The sequence below is a fragment of the Saimiri boliviensis genome, chromosome 5 (assembly GCF_048565385.1).
Source record: "Saimiri boliviensis isolate mSaiBol1 chromosome 5, mSaiBol1.pri, whole genome shotgun sequence".
Lineage (NCBI taxonomy): Eukaryota > Metazoa > Chordata > Mammalia > Primates > Cebidae > Saimiri > Saimiri boliviensis.
The window spans coordinates 60389470-60408916 of record NC_133453.1 but is presented as its reverse complement, the minus strand read 5'-3'; the positions used below and the strand labels follow the sequence as shown (position 1 = coordinate 60408916).

General features: G+C 36.7%; 1 protein-coding gene across 8 annotated transcripts in view; it reads right to left on the bottom strand.

Moving 5' to 3' along the window:
* The window catches only part of ZNF385B (zinc finger protein 385B), a 393057-nt gene that overhangs the window by 113348 nt on the left and 260262 nt on the right, over window positions 1-19447 (bottom strand). The window contains exon 1 of one of the 8 annotated variants that reach the window (XM_010351587.3): window positions 2-14989. The exons of 6 other annotated variants lie outside the window; for them this stretch is intronic. The gene's annotated coding sequence lies outside the window, so the exon portion shown is untranslated. Of the gene's footprint in view, window position 1; window positions 14990-19447 lie in introns of those variants that run through there. One more of the 8 variants, XM_010351578.2, reaches the window with a different exon arrangement.

The window sequence follows — 19447 nt, the reverse complement described above, 5'->3', positions numbered from 1 at the left end:
CCTTTGTTTTTAAGGTTAAAGTCCACGTTCACTTCTGCATTTGAGCATTGTACGAGGTATTATATTTAAAGGTAAATAATTCCATCATTTCAACCTGGTGCTCCTGTGAAATGTGGTGCTGGGAAACCGCCGGCAGGCAGTGTCTCTGAACAAATCATATGTCCTGTAATTGCCGCTTAGCTCTAATTACTATTGAGGATAGTGTTTGCAACTTGATTCCAGGGAGAGGGCAGACTACCTTCTGATGACAGAGAACCAAATATATCCTAAAAGACTGACAAGTGGCTTTCTTTCACGTAATTTTTCTAAGTATCTCCCAGCAACTCAAAAACTACCACTCTATCACGGTAAAATAGAAATGAAGAAAACTGACACCACATTTCCCTTCTAACAAAGCAATTCAATTATTTCAAAATATCTACTTATCATAACAATTTGGAATTTTCAGTATCACTTATATGTCAAGGGATTATCCCCCCTTAGGTGGGCAACTAAATCTTTTAAAATTGCTTTTTATTTCAAAAAGGAATATGTTCCCATGACAAACTTTATTTATGTTCTGTTAGACAAGAACAATTTATTTGCATACTATTAGGACTGAAGAATTTGTTTCCTTTCCCATGGATTTTTAGGTTTTAAATAAAGATTCATATATTCAAAAAGACTAAAGTAGATGTCAATTTGATATTCATAAAATTAATAGAGAGGTTTATGCCTCTCAACTCAAAAACCTAATTTCAGTTATATGGGGTATTATCATGGTAAAATTAAAGTTATACAGGCTTGGAACAAAAATGATTTATTATTTACTCTCATATCTAATTAATTTAACTTTGCATCTAGTGGCATCTGACTATATTATCAGAATAAAGCATCTGATATATCCATGTTACACAGTGTGGCTATGACTGAATGGTTGTTTTGCTTATGCTAAGCTGATTGTCACAGACACTGAGGAGTTAGCTTAGTTGGCATTTGAATGAATAAAAGAAACTTGAAATGACTGATACTTGCAAATGTCAGGAAGAATTTTGGACCTTTGGTTGTGCAACTTAGCACATTTGCAAACCACAGCCAACACTTTAGTGATGTACAGAAAAAATTATACTTACCCGAATTCTGAGATTTAGTATATCTGCTTATGTCAGATTTGCACAGTAACTATCAAGGACAGGTAAACTTTCATGAACAATTAGATGCAGCAAACAAAATGGTAATTATAAAACCAGCTCTTAGAAATGGTACATTTTTCCAGTCTCAATGATCTCAGTTATGAATAATAACAAAATACTATTCTAAATGAAAAATAGTATGCTGGCTATATACTTATTTCCCCTCAAATAACAATTGGGCATTCCTCATGATTACAGTAAAATTATAGTCATGGCTGTGGTTTTCATTAAAAAAAAAAAAAAAAGCTTTATCTATGATAGCTCTCCCCTAAGAAACCTCTGCTCTGCAGAGATTATGCTGATGACCTCTTCAAAGTATTTTTATTTCATGAAGCTAAGCGAAGTATTTTATTCTTTCTTGCCTGCTGTTAAATCATGACTGATTTCTTGGAGTATTTTTCTAGAACATTTCTAAGTCTGGACTACTAGTGCATCCTTGAACTCTCAAGCTCTTTATTTGTACCTCTCATATATTTTTAGTTTAGTTCAGTAGTACACAAAGTGTGGTCTTCAGACCAGCAGCATCAGCATCACCTGATAACTTGTTATAAAAGCAAATTCTGAGGCCTCACTCCAGATCTGCAGAATCCTAAATGCTGGGGATGGGGCCCAGGAATCTGTGTTTTAGCCAGCCCCCCAAATGACCTGAAACATGCTGATGTTTGAGAACCACTGGTCCATAGTGCAGGTATGTACTAAGAGCTGTGAGATAATTGGATAAGAAACACTTAAGCCTATATGGGAAAAACTACAGGAGAGTCAAAAGCTCTGCACAGAGGCGATATTTAAGTGGTTATCTAAAAGATGAGAAGAGTTTGTATGGATCCAAAGTAGACACCAGGCATCACCCAGCTAAGTCATCACCTTGAGTTAGTTAATGCAGCCCCACTCTCTGAATAAAACCTTACCCTATCAAACACCATCTTTCTTTGGTCAGCCCATTCTTAAGGAAACAAAACTTGCTGCGTTCTTGTTAGCCTCTTAGTCTACCAACTACTTGCTCTTACCATTTAACTTCTTTTAGAGTAGCCTGTATTTCCTTTGTTTTATTTTTTACTATCCCCTCCCTTCATAAACACTGTAATTTGGCTTATGATTTCTCTAGCAAAATAAAACTAGGGTTCTGAAGGCCTCTATCAGTCCCCCTCAACCTCTCTACCATTGGTAGAATACAGTCTTTCTAAATCACCTCTTTTCCAAGATCAACTTTTGTATTTCTAACCTCAACTTTTGCATTTTCCCTCCCATGTGTATCCCACTGGCACCTCAAGTTCAACTTGCACAAAATTAAACTACTTATCCCAGCCTCCCTGCCCCCGTCCCCTCACCTCACTCCCTAAAGGATATTTCTTCTCTGCTGGTCTTTACTTCCTCACAGGTAGACTCTAAAACTTGAAGCTGTATTTGATTTCTCCCTCTTCCTTGTCCCTGAATCCAGTTAGTAATCTTTATGACATCTGTCACCTCCTTTCCTTTTTCATACCAATTATCATTACCTTCTTTAGGTCCTCATTAGCTGTTCACTACATAAGTCCTTAATAATGATTAAGGACTTGTAGACCCCTTGTAGTCAAATGAATTCTTAACAAGAACAGCTCAAATCAGTCATTACCCTACTCAAACGTCTCCTATGGCTCCCCTCAGTGAGTTACAGGCTCTGTAATACTATACACGAGTTTAAATCTCTACTCTGCTACTTACCAGCTGGGAAACACTACATAAATTACTTGACTTAACCCCAATTTTCTCAGCTGACAAGTAGGAATAAAACAGCAACCATATCTCATGAGGAGCTCTGAAGGAAATAATGCATGTAAGTTCTTACCATGGTGCCTAGAGCACTGAAGGATTTAGTGAATGATGAGGATTATTATCAACATTACCACAGAATCCAATTCCAATGCTGCAGTTCAGCATCCACCACCATCCTCAAACTTAAGTGGAAACTGTTTTCTCACACTTTATAAGATTTATTAAACCAAATTCTCCCTCAGGTCAGGGCCCACATCTTATTTTTCTTTACTTCTCTGGCCTCATAGGCAGTGCCTTACACTTGGTAGTTGCTCCAGAAATGTTGCCTGCACGAAGCACTAGCTGGTTCTTGTACACACACACTTTCTGAGTTCTACCACTTTTTTCATGCTGTCATGCCTTCCAGGATGCTTTTCTCTTGTCTCCTTTAAAATTCTCTCCATTTTCAAGTGGCACTTTAAATGCCATCTCTTCTAGGAAGCCTTCCCTCTTTTTTCGGAAGAAAGCATTTTGCTTTCCTCTGAACCTGAATGCATTTTATTTTCATCTTCACTACAGAACTTAAGATTGTTCACTGTGTATTACTTGTGCATATGTCTTCTTCCCCAAAGAGCCCTAAGCTCTTCCGGCTTAGACACCAGGCTTTATTTACTGCTGTTTGTCTAGGGCACTGCCCAGAGAAGGCACTTAATGAATGTATTGAGTGAATGAAAGAGGTAAGGGGACAGCATCTGTGTTTTTAACATAAGAACTGCGCTGCTGCGTACTACCTGATTAAAGGTTTTATTGCTCATGATCATTATGATGATTTTCAAAGAGTACATGGATTATGAGAATTACAGAAACAAGTTGAAGAAGACCTCTTATAAATGAAGTATGTTCCTAATTTTGGTTTAAAGTCAGTATTCTAGAATCCAGAAGCATTTTTCATGGAAATAATAATTCCAGGGATAGTCCTCAAAAGCCTAATTAACCTGCGAGACAGCTGTGTAAGACACAGCGTTGCATTAGCAATAGCACTTCAACGCCAATCCTACTATAAGGGGTCTTGAAAAGGAGTCAATAGCCTGTGAGTGTTTGTGAAGATACTGTCTTCCTTGCAAAATATAAAAGCATGACTTTTGTTTTCTTGTTAGTATTTTAAGACATACTCAGAAAGTCAACTTAGTCGTGTATTTGAATCATTACTTTTCATTGCCAGGATGAACGTGACCCGGTTAAAGGATTTATAACTGTCGATTATAAATTGTAAATGTAGAAAATGGAAGTCCTGTATAAAGTGGATATATTTGAATTTTTAGAAATCAGAAATTTTTTTTTACAATTTTAAATTATAGTTTCCATGCTTTCATTTTGGATTAATTTAAAATGGACTATCACCTCTGATTCCTCAGCTTCAGTTCCTTCATCCAAATCTCCCTGACAAATGCATAATGACTTCCTTACAAATTTTTAATTACATTCATTGGGGGAGGGCAGCTGTTATTTTAGAGTAACTCTTGAGTGGGCACATAATTTTTTTTTTTTTTTTTTTTTTTTAGACGTCATCTCGCTCTGTCACCCAGGCTGGAGTGCAGTGGCATGATCTCTGGCTCACTGCAACCTCCACCTCCTGGGTTCAAGCGATTCTCCTGCCTCAGCCTCCTGAGTAGCTTGGATTACAGGTGCCCACCACCACACCAGGCTAATTTTATATTTTTCGTAGAGAAGTACTTTTGCCATGTTGGCCAGGTTGGTCTCAAACTCCTGACCTCAAGTGATCCACCTGCCTTGGTCCCAAAGTGCTGGGATTACAGGCATAAGCCACTGAACCCAACCCACAATCTTTTTCAATGAAAAAATTATGGCCCTTCTAATCATCTGAATTCCAATTTTGGATTTTCAGGAGTTTATTTATTTAAAGCAGCAGGCAAACCTATAAACAAGCTATCTGTGGGGATGAAAAGAACATATTTAAACTGTTACTTTTGCTTCCACCATCACTGAGCTAGATGTTATGGTAAATTGAAAAGTGGGGTCACTGGTCCTAAAGGTGCTTGTCTATTTCGAGAACAAAAATAATATATCCAATACAATTAGAGACTAAACAAAGACACATAAAATTTAGTGTAAATTAGAGGCACAGATATAGAAGTGGTACAGAACAGAACATAACATTCACAGAGCAGAGAGCTTTGTTTCATTCACTAATGTATTCTAAGCACCAGGAACAATGCCTTGCACATATTGTCAGCTCACCAACCACTGTGATCAAAGGAGAGACAAAAATGGGTTAGAAGAGGTGGGGAAAGTTTCACTCTGAAGGCAAGACTTGAACAACACCTTAAAATATGGGATTCTTTGACTCTTCCTTTAGCTCCCACCTACATTTAGACTACTGGCAAGACCTATTGTTTCCGCCTCCAACATAGACTGCAAATCTTCCCATTTCCTTCCATGTCACTGTCAGATACTAGTCTGAGACACCAGCATTTGTCTGTATTACAGTTTATGGCTGTTAAGGGATCTTTCTGGGACCCCTTAATGCTCATTTGGTTCTGACACAGCAGCCAAGCAAACTGTTGAAAGATACAAATCTGATCATGTCACTCCAGTGCAACAGCTTCCCACAGCACCTGGATTAAAATCAGCCCCCTTGCCATGGCTTACAGTCACCATGCATTTAATTAAGCCCCTGCCTGCTTCCAAAACCTCACCAAGTACTGCCTCTCCTACCCAGCCCCCAAGATCTGAGCTTCCTTCCTCCCTCTTTCCCAAACACATCACATTCACTCTATCTCAGGCTTTTGCCTTTGCTGTTCCCTCAGCGTAAAACTCCCTGCTCCTATTCAGTTGTGCCTCAGCTCAGTTACCACCTCCTCAGTGAGCCCCTCCCTCTATTATACTGCTCTGTTTTCTTTACTTCATGGCACTTACTTGTCTCTAAAATGACCATCTTTTACTTGTTTACTTGTTCATTACCTCCTCTTACTAAAATATAATCTCCACAAAGGCAATGACTATATTCCCAGTTTCTAGAGCAGTGCCAGGCCCATAGTAGGTACTCAATACATACTTTGAGTGAATGAATGACCACGTGTTTCCAGCACTTTCAAATGTGAAGATGCTATTTCAGCATCAAATGGTTGCAAGGACTTCTCACATAGTATTCGTGTTATTTTTTCCCTCAGTATTCACTGATCATATTCAAAGCTGTTATGAAGTTAGCAACATTTATGGTACCGTGGTATTTCATTATCGCAGTAGGGCTGACATACATTTGGCAAAAATATGTTGGGTATGTGTGAGAAATGGTGTTTATTCAATCTGTCAAACTGAAATCTATCAAACTTGGTACACATTTCCATTTAAAGGTACATGAGGATCCTCAGCCCACAGATGCCAGTGAAGCCATTAATTGATATGCAGATTTGCTATAAGAAGACAGAATGGCAGAGGTCCTAGTTAGAGCTTAAACTGAGGATAAACTGGTATTTTTTAAACCATCTAACACCTAGAATTTATTAGTCATCTTTTTTTTTTTTTTTTTTTTGAGATGGAGTTTTGCTCTTGTTACCCAGGCTGGAGTGCAATGGCGCGATCTCGGCTCACCGCAACCTCTGCCTCCTGGGTTCATGCAATTCTCCTGCCTCGGCCTCCTGAGTAGTACAGGCACATGCCACCATATCCAGCTAATTTTTTGTATTTTTAGTAGAGACGGGGTTTCACCATGTTGACCAGGATGGTCTCGATCTCTTGACCTCGTGACCCACCCGCCTCGGCCTCCCGAAGTGCTGGGATTACAGGCTTGAGCCACTGTGCCCGGCTATTAGTCATCTTTACACATTTGTAAAACAATGTCTAACACTTACATAACATTTATTATGCATCAACACTGTTGTAAGCACTTATACATATGAATCCATCCAATTTTCAAATTAACATAATAAAGAAAGAACTTGCTATTATCTGCATTCTCTAGATGAGGAAACAGGGCACACAAAGACACAATATCTTGCCCAAGGTCCTGAAGCAGGCAAGCATCAGAGCTGGGGCTCAAACACACATAGTTTGGCTTTTATCACTATGTTATGCTGCCTTGCTGATATAAGGAGGTATCATCTTTACACTAGTAAATATGTTTTGCACCATCCATAGCATGTGAGAAAAAAATGCATGTCAGATGTCAGTTACTCCTAAATATGCATATTTTACTCTTAAACATTTTTAAGTAGTATCTTCCTCATTACTGCCAAATAAAGGTCTGAAATACTTCACAGCAAGTAACTTTATGAAGCAGTTATGCATCACATGGGAAATCATGAGGAAAATCTAAATCAAATACCGGATCTCACAGTGCCTTTAATATCACTGTGAAAACAGCATAATTTTCTAGGACACGTGAAAGCTGAGGTGATAAGATAGCATATCTTAAAATGACTTGAAGTCAAAAATGCATTTGTGGGTATATTCCCAAATCACCATGAATGTTCTGTTTGGACAGGCTAGAACACGAGGACAACAGAACTTACCTTAATATATAAGGTCTTTTAGTGTGCAAAGCACAGTGCTTTTTGCACAGCATTGGGTCATGCTGTTTATGACGAAAGCTCAATATTGGCTTATAGCACCAAGGCTACAGACATAGTCCAAGAAAGAATTCCAATAAGACTTAGGTTGTTCTGTCATTCATATCAGACCCTTCATTTATTTCCCCATTTAGTCCCTCCTTTTTGAAGAGATTAACTAGCTGTCTCATGAAATGTGAATGAATTAAGGAGGAGCTGAGTATCCTGAACATAGCCCATGTTATGCAACATGACCCCTATGTAATAAATCTTTCTAGAAGCAGGTCTTTTCCAAATGGAGCCTGTCTTCACTATTCTCATGTGAGACTTGGCAAATGAGGTTTTCTGAAGCTGACTGGCCACTTCTCTGCTTCCAGCTGACAACTCTTTAACACAGATGCCAGCCGGAAAACTTTACTGGGGCACGTAGAGGATCAGAACTTTTGAATCATGTCCAGCCAAGAGAGTCCCTCATCCCTCAGCTCTCTGCTGCCCCACCCTATCCCAACACCAACATATCACTCCTGCAAGTTCTCCCAGCTCTGATGGCACAGAACTCGGGAGAGGGAAAGGCCTGGCTCTCAGCAGAAAGCTGATTTTGGGAATTCCTTTGTGAGTTCAGTAAGAAGAAAAGTCTATACATTTCTGTGATCTATTCTTTAACAAAGACTTGGGAGCTTGGGAATAAATGGGAAGGAATTTAGGGTCTTTTATCATAGTGTATGTAGCCTTAGACCTAGACCCCAGTTCAAATTTTGCTTTTACCATTTAATAGTCAAAAGACTTTGGAGAAGTGCTTATTCTGTGAGCCTCAGTTTTCTCATCAGAAATAATACCTGTCTTCCTTAGATTTGGAAGGAGAAGGACACTTAACACAGTGCTTAACACAGTGTCCGGCACAGGGTGAGCTCAATAAATATTAGTTCTCTCTTTGTTTCTATGATTCTGAAGAGAGCCAGGTGTTTGGGGACTGGCATTTAGAAATTTCTACAATATCCTCAGCACATTCCGTTTTTATTGGCATTCTCTTTATATTGGCTTTATGCCAGGGATTCTTAAATTAGTATACATGGACCACCCCCTCTCCAGGAATTGTATGCAAATATTTGCAACCATGCTCATTACTCAGAGAGAGGAATCAGAGTTAATCAATTCACAAAGGATTCTGTGATTCAAGGGATTAAAAATGTCTGCATATGTTTCTGAAAAGTTTCAGGCAAACCAAATATCTTTTTTAAAATCAAATTTTATTTTTAATGTACTAGAAGAGCCTGCAAGTAAAAGGGACTCTATAGTGAATCTTTCTATAAAGCAAATACTTATTCCATACATTCTTGTTTCATAAACTACATATTTAATCCAGGTTTCTTCAGTTATTGCATACCAAGTTTGATAAAAGTAGAATATATAGTGATACTACATGCATAGTAGCTAACTTCCATTAACAATTTAAACACAGCTTGTGGGGTCAAGTTCAAGTTCAGTGTAAACTGAAAGAGAAAGAACTCCTGAAGGTCTTTATTTTTAACTGGACAAAATCTTTGTTATTCTCTGCTCCAAACATCTCATTTTATGGAGGAAGAAATTGAGGTTCTGAGAGGCTATGTGACTTGCCCAAGGTCATCACAACGGTTATGGACAATGAGAAATAACAGCTGTAAAAATAATGACAGCGATTATGATGATGATGACAGCCCTGTGATCTATTGAGCATTCACTTGAGCTAAGCCTTTTAAAGACTCTAACCTCACGTACTTTCACTACAAGCCTGAAGGAAGATTACCTCTATTCAGCAGATGAAGCTCTCTGCCAAGGGCTTCATAGCCAGCAAAGGAACAATTCAGAACAAAAACAAGCTCACAACTCATACCCCTGTTTTGGCTTTAAACACTGTTCTTAAACAGTACTTGAAACTGCTTCCCAGAACACAACAGAACAGAGAGTCATGTGGTCTTGAAATACAAATAATTAAAAGGTTAGTTACAACCTTTAATTTCTATTCATATTTTCAGATGGGGTTTTACAAATATAATATTAGACAGTTGTTTTTAATGCTATACTTTCACAAATATACACTAGGAGTACAAACTCTAGAACAAATCCAGATCATCTCCTGCTTGGAGTACGGCTCGTAGACACAACCCTCTCTGGCCATACTCCTACCCAGTCCGTAGGCCAAAAGGATCAACCCACTTTGTCTATGCCTTCCCCCCGACTCCTTCTAGACCACATCCTGAGTTCCTGGGATTCTATAAGTCCATGCCCTAATGGTCCTGGGACTACTTCCAAGTCCTGTGCAGGTCTCTTTTCCATATCCCTTCCTTTTCTGACAACACCTGTGTGGGCCTGGGAGTAGCCTCAAAATGGCTATTTTCAGGAAATGTAGTTGGAGGTGGGCAGTCAGAACTAGGTGTCCACCTTCTTGTTCAACAGGACAAGAGGTGGGCCAGGAGCCTCTTTACGTTTCCATATTCTGGCACAAAACTTTGAGGTATCTAGCAATTCTAAAAGGATACTTGGCCTTCTCAGATGTTTATGAATAAAAAAATCCATCTATTCAAATATCCAACTGACTTTTCATGATGGCTAAAAGCCACATACTTTACTAGGTGGTCAGGAAATAATGATGGACCAGAAACCTTGAGACTATGCCTTCATGGAGCTAACTGTCTTGTAAAGGGTTCACTTGAACGTACAGGCATTTAAGATACAGAGTGATAATATGGCAATAGGAAAAATACTGATAGGCTAAGGGTACGTAATTCTTTCACAGGTGTCCAGTAAGCCTTTCTTGAAAAAGTAAAATCTAAACTGAAAACTTGAAGAGTAGAATTTACCTAGGCAAAAGGGAATATGATAGAAGAAGAAGAACTGATCGAGGTATGTTTTGAGAAAACTACACATAAAGTCAGACCTGGAGCCAGAATAAGAATGGTGTCCTGAAATGAAAGATTTTCAGTATTGACTAAAGTTTTCTCTGGGGTAAGAAATGTTCTTGGAGAGGTAAGCTGGGATCAGACCAATTCAAGTCCTACAAGTCAGTTTAATGTGTTTAGAATTGTCCTAAAGGCAGTGAAGAGTCAAAGACAGATTTTAAACAAGGGCATGCCATGATGAGGCCTTCATGTTGGGAACATCAGTGGTTGGAGAATAAATTATGTCTATGTGTAAGAGGAGCTTATGGTGAAGGCTGGGTGAGAAAAAAAGAGGCTGATAGAGCTAAGGAGTTCAAGTAGAAGGCATTATAGTAATCTATTGAGAGACAATTTAAACTCAGGGTTAGGCTGTAATGAGAAAACAATGCAGACAAAAGTGATAGACTCAATAGGACATGATAACCGATTAGAGATGGGGCTAATATCCAATGTACTATTCACCAAGACTCCCAGCTTAGATAGATGGAGGGGCCTATCACAGAGAAAGAACACAGAAGGAGAGCTCAGCTTGGAGGGAACTGTCATGTCTAAGCGTTGACTTAAAAATCCCTCCAACTCAGGGATTTTGGTTTTTACCTTCCCATACTACCACCCAGACTAAGGGTGTAAGGCTTGTGTGCTAGACTCTGCAGGCCTCCCCTTCCAATTAAACCCTATTTTTTTTTTCAGTACCACCAAAAAGAAGGACAAACAACAGCCATGAGAAAAGGGAATTCTTGAATTAGGCTCTCATTTATAATTCCTATCTCCAAGATAATCATTTGTTTAAAATATGTGGCTATCATTAAAATTACCAGGACCATTTAATAAATAAGAAAGTATCTGAATTTCCACAATTACATTTGATTTTCAGGCATTTCAAATCTTAGAGCAAGAATTCAGATTTGGTCAATGATTTCAAGAATCCTCTTTCAAGTATTTGATGTTAACCTAATAAATGTTGATACTTTAAAAATGAAGAAAGTGACTAAGGAATGGCTACTTCATATCTTCTCTATCTTCTCAATTTCTTCTCAGACTTGGCATGTGCACTTCAAAGTATATCTCTTGTAGAAATTAATCTTTATCAATAGATCTGAATTATCATCTTTTCTCAATCTCCAAGAACTTCACATGAAAAATTCCAGAAGAAAAATTTTAAGCAATAGCAGTTAGACTTGGATGAAAGAATTAGTATAATTTTTATTTCGCCAAAACACCAAACTGATATGCTAATGACACTTTGTGAGGCCAGCAGCTACCAGGAAAAAAAGAAAAACCAAGAAAAAAAGCAAAAGGATAGGTTCAGTTTTTCTTAAAAACAAACTTTCAAAAGTAAAATTTATCATTTTGCTCAATGTTGATGAATATTTGTTTTATTAGCTATATCATGTGCTATAAAATTAGGTCTTTTAAAAAATAAAAAATTTAGATTAAAAGCTAAATTTAAGAAAGGTATTTTCAAACGTTTTAACAATTGTGCAATGTGAATTTTTGAAGTTAAAAAAATAGAAATCAATACTCTAAGGGAAAAATAAAAAACGGATAAGAAGGCTTTCAAGGGCTTCATAAATATTTTAAGTAAGCTTGGAGGAAAAAGACAAGTAGTGTGTCAGCAATGCCAAAGTTACTCAGATCTAATGCCTATGTGGCTTTGGATAAAAGTCTTAATTTTTTTACATTCTGGTCTCTGTGAATATGAGAACTAGAATAAAAGCAAACTCACCAAAATGCCATAAAAATAAGGTTAATAAGGAGATCTGACATACAGTTGATAAAAAGTATAGCATTATTATAATATCTATTTCATTTTCTCTTTACACAGAACTGTATCCTTGTGAACCAAGAGAGATGACTTTTAAAATCACTCCTTTACCGTAATGCTGTTTAAGATCCATAACAAAATCTTTACCCATGAGGAATGAGCAAATAAAAATTAACTATTTCAGGGTATTTTAATAGAAGTATGACTCAGACCTGGATTAAGGGGTTTGAATTTTGCACACAAACTACATTTTATAGTAGGGCAAATACAGATTAAACCACAGTCTATTTGGGGAAAAACAAAACTGTACCTTTCTGTGGATAAAATATGAATCAGAAGTGATACTGATCAGATAGGGAGTATTGTTCTTGCTCAGAACAATAAATGAACTCAGACAATTAAATGAACTTTTCTATTTATCATTTTCAATATTTTTAGGAGTCAGTGCAAATAAAGTAGAAAGTCTAAGGAAGCAGAATGTAAAGCATTCCTGTTTGGCTCTGAGCAAGGTATTTATCTGCTTTATCCCAAATAAGGAGCAGAGTGGGCTAAAAAACATTTCTGAGTAAACAATGATAAAATCTGCTGGGTAACCACTAAAATAATGAATATTGAAGAACTTGTATTACAGTCAGATCAACTATAGCTACTTACAGGAAAAGACCATTAAAAACCACAAAGCCTATAAACAAAGTAGATAGAAGCAATACTAAGAAAGTTCATCTGAAGTCATACTTGTACGATGAAGAAATTATAGCCTTCATATAGCATAGATTGTGAACATTTATAAGGACGGACACAACAACTAACTACTGTCTTCTCTTAAGGTTCTGAGGAGTTGGGGAAGGAAGGAGAGATGTTAGGAAGTCAGGGCTTTACTTAAGGAGAGAAGCTGCTTGCTTCACTTGCTCTCTTACTCCTTCCTTCTTTAAGTTCTTGAAGCTTTGCCTTCTAGGATATTTCTCTCTCCAGGCCCTCCTCTAGTCTCTCTAGTCAAATTGCTTTCTCTTTTCAGAACTGCCTTTCTTCTTTCGATTCTGTGTATGTTGATACTGTTCATGTACCAACATCAGTATTCTGCTGGTGACCCTCTACCCACTCTGGATGATCTCCTTGCCTCTCATGGTATCATCTCTCTGCCAATGACTGCTTCTGAGAGCCCAGGCCTCTGCCCCAGTCCTCAGCTCTGTATATCCAGATACCTGCTGGGTATTGCCAACTGGATGCCCCATAACCATGCCAAAAGCCAAATTTATTTGGGCTGAGAGAATTTGCTCTGCGATGTGGCAATAAAATCACTCATTCTGTGATACTAAAACATACATGTAGAAGAGGAAGACAGCAATCAATGCTAAAAAGTGAGAAAAAAATTAAACAAGATTTCTTACAAATCTTCACTATACCAGAATTAGATATTTCAACTATAGTTATAATGATCTGATTACAAATTAAATGTAACATTATTTGAACTTTAAGTTCAAATGAACAATAGCTTTCTTTGGTTGGGTTGTTTTGCCCCTCACCAAATGTTAAAGCCAGATTGAGAAGCAGAAGTAGAAATGCTATTTATTTGGAATTCTTCTTGGCCTGAAAGCATTGCTCCTTTCCTTGGAAAGCTTTTCTTCCTACAGGAGAAGCTTTCAAAGGCCACTTGTCTGGGAGTGGTAGCTGATTCTGTCTACTTTACTGCAGAATGCCAGACCCAGGAGAAGAATATCAAGAAAAAAAAGAAAGCAAAGGGAGGAAAGAATTAATACAATTTTCTCTCTACCAAGATTTCTGCATGAAGAATAAGTGGTAGTTATGTCCACGTGTTTTGATAGTCTTAAAAGCCTTTCTTTGTTTTATTTTTTTAAAGTGAGATACCCATGTTTTTAGTTTATATTCTTGATACAGTGCTGGTATAATGCCCATGGGATATTTAAAAATTTTAAAGTGCTACAAGATATTCATTAAAAATCTATTAGAATTTCCTCATGGGTTTGTTTCAAAAGTAAAAGTTGGAACACATTTAAATTGTAATATGTTGCATAAAAATTTTAACTTGTTTCTTCCTTTAGATAACTCCTCTCCTTGTATTCTTTAAGTTAGATGATGGCAACTCTGCCATAACACTTGCCCCATACTTCTACAGCACAAGTCACCAGGTCTTAGATTTTCAGTATGTCTCAAATCCATCTCTGTGGCTGCCTTCTGCCCTAGTTCAGACCCTCATCTCCTCCCATCATTATTGGACTCCTTCACTCCAGTTTCAGTCTCTTTAGATCCATTTCCCACGCCACTGCCAGAACAACATATCTAAAAATCAAAAGTGAACCACATCACTCTCCTGCTTAAAATACTTTTATTTCCATTTATTCATTTGACATAGATTTGCTAAGGGCTAGGGCCTCTGAGCCATATCTAATGCATGATGTTGGGAATGTGGCCTAATCTAGACAGCTGGGGTGTCCACGCCCATGGAGCTTTACCTTCATCATGTCATTTACACTAACATAGCCTACATGGTCATAAATCTGGCTGTTTCTATACATCTTTAAGAGAGGAAGTATCTTTTAGACTCACTAAGGTTGGATGAAGTATTCCTCCACTTTGTTTCTGTAATACCTATATTCATATCACTATTACTGCATTATATTGTGAGCATCTTTATATAAGAGCACAGTCATACACCCAGTTTTGGACAAATATTTATTCAATGACTAACAAATGTGAACATGATTCATAGATTCAACATAGTCTATAATGACTTCAGAGAAAACTGGTAGCAAGGAGATACTGATAATATAGAAACATAATTCAGGGAAGAGACCAGGAAGCAGGAGGTGTTTGGATCTCAGCTTTAAACCCATATCCACATGGGATTATAAAATTCAGGCAGTTCAACAAACACAGGGTAAGTCCAATTGATCTTTCTGTTCCGGGAATCTCTGCTGCACTGTTTGCCTCCTTGGTCAAGGTGTTAATTAACTAAGTGTGTTATGATAAAAACCAGTCCTTTTGCTAGAGAAGGTTTGAAGAAAATCTCATAACAGATGGCTTTAAGCATTCCTCAGATGATATATAAGGAATCTAGGAGAAAACTGGATATGAAAATATATTGAGGCAGTAGAAAGTATCATTATCTGCAAATGAATCTTTATGCATGGAGAAGAGCCCTATAACATTGGACTAATAGAGTTAAAGACTCCATGAAGCTTTAGAACCCTCTATGAGACAATAAGCAGGGCACCCAGGCCCAGGTGTACTTAAGGGATCTTATTTTTTAAGGTCAAAATTAATGAGGAATAAGCCCAAACTATTTTCTAAGATGGTGAAATAATATTTTTTCCATTTAAAGCTACTTCCAGTTCTAATGAGAGTACTTGATATAAAGTTGATTATGTATCAGATATATAAATCTCACACTGAAACATAAAGTTGCTCTAAAAGCATATGCCAAAAAGTACATGAATATAGTTCCTTTCCTTCTATAAGACCTATTATTGTAATTCTCTATTTATGTAGTACCAATATCTACTTTAAAGAGAAACATTGCCCGTGCATGCCAGCGTATTTCTGGTAGAAAATGTGAAAACTGGACCTATGCCTCTTTATAATTACTAATCTTGGGGAAAAAATAAAGTTAATTTAAGGGTTTATTAAAACCTTATAGATTGCAAAATTGCTTATTCTTATCAGAAAAAAACTATAATTGCTTTTTACAAAAGTTTGGATAATTATGTATCAGTATTTTTAATAAATTACTAATACAAATACTAGTTATGGCCGCACTAAGGAAAACAATGGATAAACTAACTGTTAGTGGTTTGTGCCATCTTTACTAAAAACAAACAAACAAATCCAAAAGTGCGGCTATGAATAAATGTCAATGTGTTTGCATTTCTGTAAGTTTCCTTAGGCTGAAATATTTTACTCTCATAATGTTTATAAGCTAACATATATCCATTTTTCATATTAAGCAATCAATAAACTTCTAAATGGTTTTTCCTTCCTTCACAATTACATATTACTTAATTACATAATCATATGCTATTCATGTTGGCCAGACACCTTGGACATTAATCACTTTCATTAACTAATGGACATGGGATATAGTATATGTGTGTTTGTGCATCCATATACACATTGAGAGATTCTTCAGACAATGTTTATATTTATATATGTTGTACATTTAGGTACTACAGGCTTCCATTCAGAAGCTCTAACCCATTTATACATTCATTCAAATATTTCTTAAGCATCTGCTATGAACCAGTGCCTGTGTTCATCCTAGCTAAGACAGGGTCCCTGTTTTTAAGAAGGCAGTTGGGAAAAGAAAACAAATATATTACAAGGGCAATGAGTGAGTTATGTACAAGGTAATAAGTAACTCTCCTTTCTGAGTATACATTACAATTTAAGCCATATCTTAAAACTATAGCAATTATACACAAAAGCAAACTAATGTAGTAGGAATATTCATCTTGCCCTCCCAAATCAAGACCATTAGAGAATGGATGTGGTACCTGTCCATGTGTGTACAGTCACTCTGAGACTATGAGGCATAGAATGAAAACGATTTTGTTACAATCTACCTGTCTCATATACACAGTCATAGTTGCACTGCCCAGATGCTGAGAACCATTTTGGATCAACACAAGTCATTTGTATTATTAATTGCCAATCATGATGATGGTCAGAACTGAATAACTTCCATACCTAATGGGAAACAGTTCTTTTGCTTTCTAAGGTCATTAGATTCTGTTCCTAAAGCTTGAAAGTCACAGTGGCCCTTCACTGTTTGTTCAGCTGATCACAAATCAGAGGTAATGACATTTACATTGCTAATAAACTTCGCATCAAGTGCGTTAACTCTTGGTTTGGTATAGTTTCTTCTACCTGAGAAAAGCTTATTTGACCTCCTCTGTAAAACTAATTATCTGAATAAGAACATTCTCTTACTTGCATATCCATAAACATATACACGTATTAAATCTAGAAGTGTATAAAGTTTCCTAATTATATACATATGAGAATCAGGAATGAAGTGCAAAACAAATTAAAATATTTGTTATTACTTTATCCTGATATACACATTAAATTACCTGACAAATATGGGCACATCAGGAGAGTACCTTCCACTCAATGACCTCTTATGTTGGGTTTGTAGAATTAGACTAATAGAAAAATATGTATTTTGATGGAGATTAAATCCTGGCTAATGTGGAGAAAAACCGAAAATTGTATTAATTAGGCTTTTCAGTACACAAAATTTAAAGTAGCTTAATCTTTGCTTGCTTAATATTTTTTCATCATAATTGTTAGCATATACTGAATGTTGTTGGCTTGCTGGTGTGAGATAAAAACTAAGAATACCAACCTCAGTTTCTTTTATTAATGAGAACAAAATGACCTCAATCTAAAGCTAGATAATGAAATGACCATATCAAAGTTAGAACACTAAAAAATCCCACTGGCTTGCTTAAAATATAACTGAAAATATAGCTTAAAATATAAGCTGTTTACCATATCTGCTAATTGTTAACTGCTTTAATCTGTTGCTTGACCAGGCATGAATATATACCTGAATAAATATATAAATAAATATATACCAAGAGACAGATGTTGACAATTAAGATGCTCATATCTCAATAAAATCCATATTATGAATTTTATAACAGTTATAAATTTGTAAAGCATTTGGAGATCTGTCCATAGCTCATATAATTTAAATAACACTTTATTCTAAAGTCTAATAAAACATAAATTCAGAGTTAAAGTCAATGAAGAGGATTTGATATTTGCTTGAAAATAATAATCAACAATTTTGAACAATTTTCTATGTAGCAGATGCTTTGCTAAGTTATTTCTATACATTATATAATTTGATTTTCATTAGAACACTATAAGGTGGACTTATTATTTGCATCTCACAGAGAAGATTGAGGATTTTAGTGAGTTAAGTAACTTTCCCACTTACTGTTAATAAGTGACAGAAGTTGGAGTGAAACCAAATTTTTAGTGACTCTAGAGCCAAATTCAGCTCATATTTGGTCAAATGTGATTTAGAAATTTGAAGGCCTGGAATGGAGTCTCAGTGTTGATCAACTATTAGTCCTGAGACCTTAGAGAAATCAGTGAACATTCCAAACTTCAATTTTCTAATATATAAAATAGAGCCAATGCAATATCCCAATCGTTCTCATCAAATGACCATATGATTAAATAAATAATGTAAGCAAGAAAAGTGTAAAGTGCTCTACAAATATCATTTTATTTTCTTAACATTTTATAACTTCCAAGGTATTCTGTGGTCCAAACACTGACATTAAACCAGAGGTCTCATTAGAAAAAGAGAGTTTAGGAAGCCTCTGGCACAATCTTCCATCACAGGAAATTTTGGCAGGTTGCCCAGAATGGCAGAGGGAAAATAATAGAAAAAATATTCACTCTTTGTGAGTAATAAATAAAAGAAAGACCAGTGTTACAGGCTGATTATTTATGTCCTGCTTACCTCCAAAATATAAATTTTAAAGTCCTAACCACCAATGTGACTGTATTTGTAGTGAGGCCAGGAAGCCAGGTGAGGAGGTGATAAAGATCAAATGAAGCAGTAAAGGTGGGCTCTAATCTAATAGGGCTAGTTCCCTTATAAGGAGAGAAAGAGACATTAGAGCTCTCTCTTCTTAACATCAGAGGATACAGTGAGAAGGGGGCATCTGCAAGCCAAGAGCCATTGCCAGAAACTGAATTGGCTGAAGACTTGTTCTTGGACTTCTCAGTCTTCAGAACTATGAGAAATTTGTTAAGCAAGTCTGTGGTATTTCGTTATGGCTGCCCAGGCAAACTAATATAGCTTGGTATCATGTTCACCCATCATGTTGCAAAGATCAGAGCCAACTGAACCCTGTCGAGCTGCCAGCTGGGTAGCAGTGTGGTCTGACAAATCACACGAGGGACTGACAACCTGGAGTTGTGGTCTATGAAATGTAAGAATGTCCTAGGCAAGGTTATCATGAATGGGGCTCAGTATAAACTACTTTCCCTGGAATGCAACTGTCCGAGTTCAGCATGTTACTGTAAAAATCCTCAGGAAACAAACCAAACCAAGAAAGTTGAAAACAGATCAATAAAAGTGCCATCCCATGTATGTAAATACAAATTATGGCTAAAAACTTGAAACTGAATCCATGGAAAGAGTAGACAGGAGAAAAATTATGATTACAGAATTTACAACTGTGCAACAAAAGAATTTCTACATTAAAAATAAGTAACAGTTTACTTTGTATCTTTCCTTTTTCACCAAGCACGGTC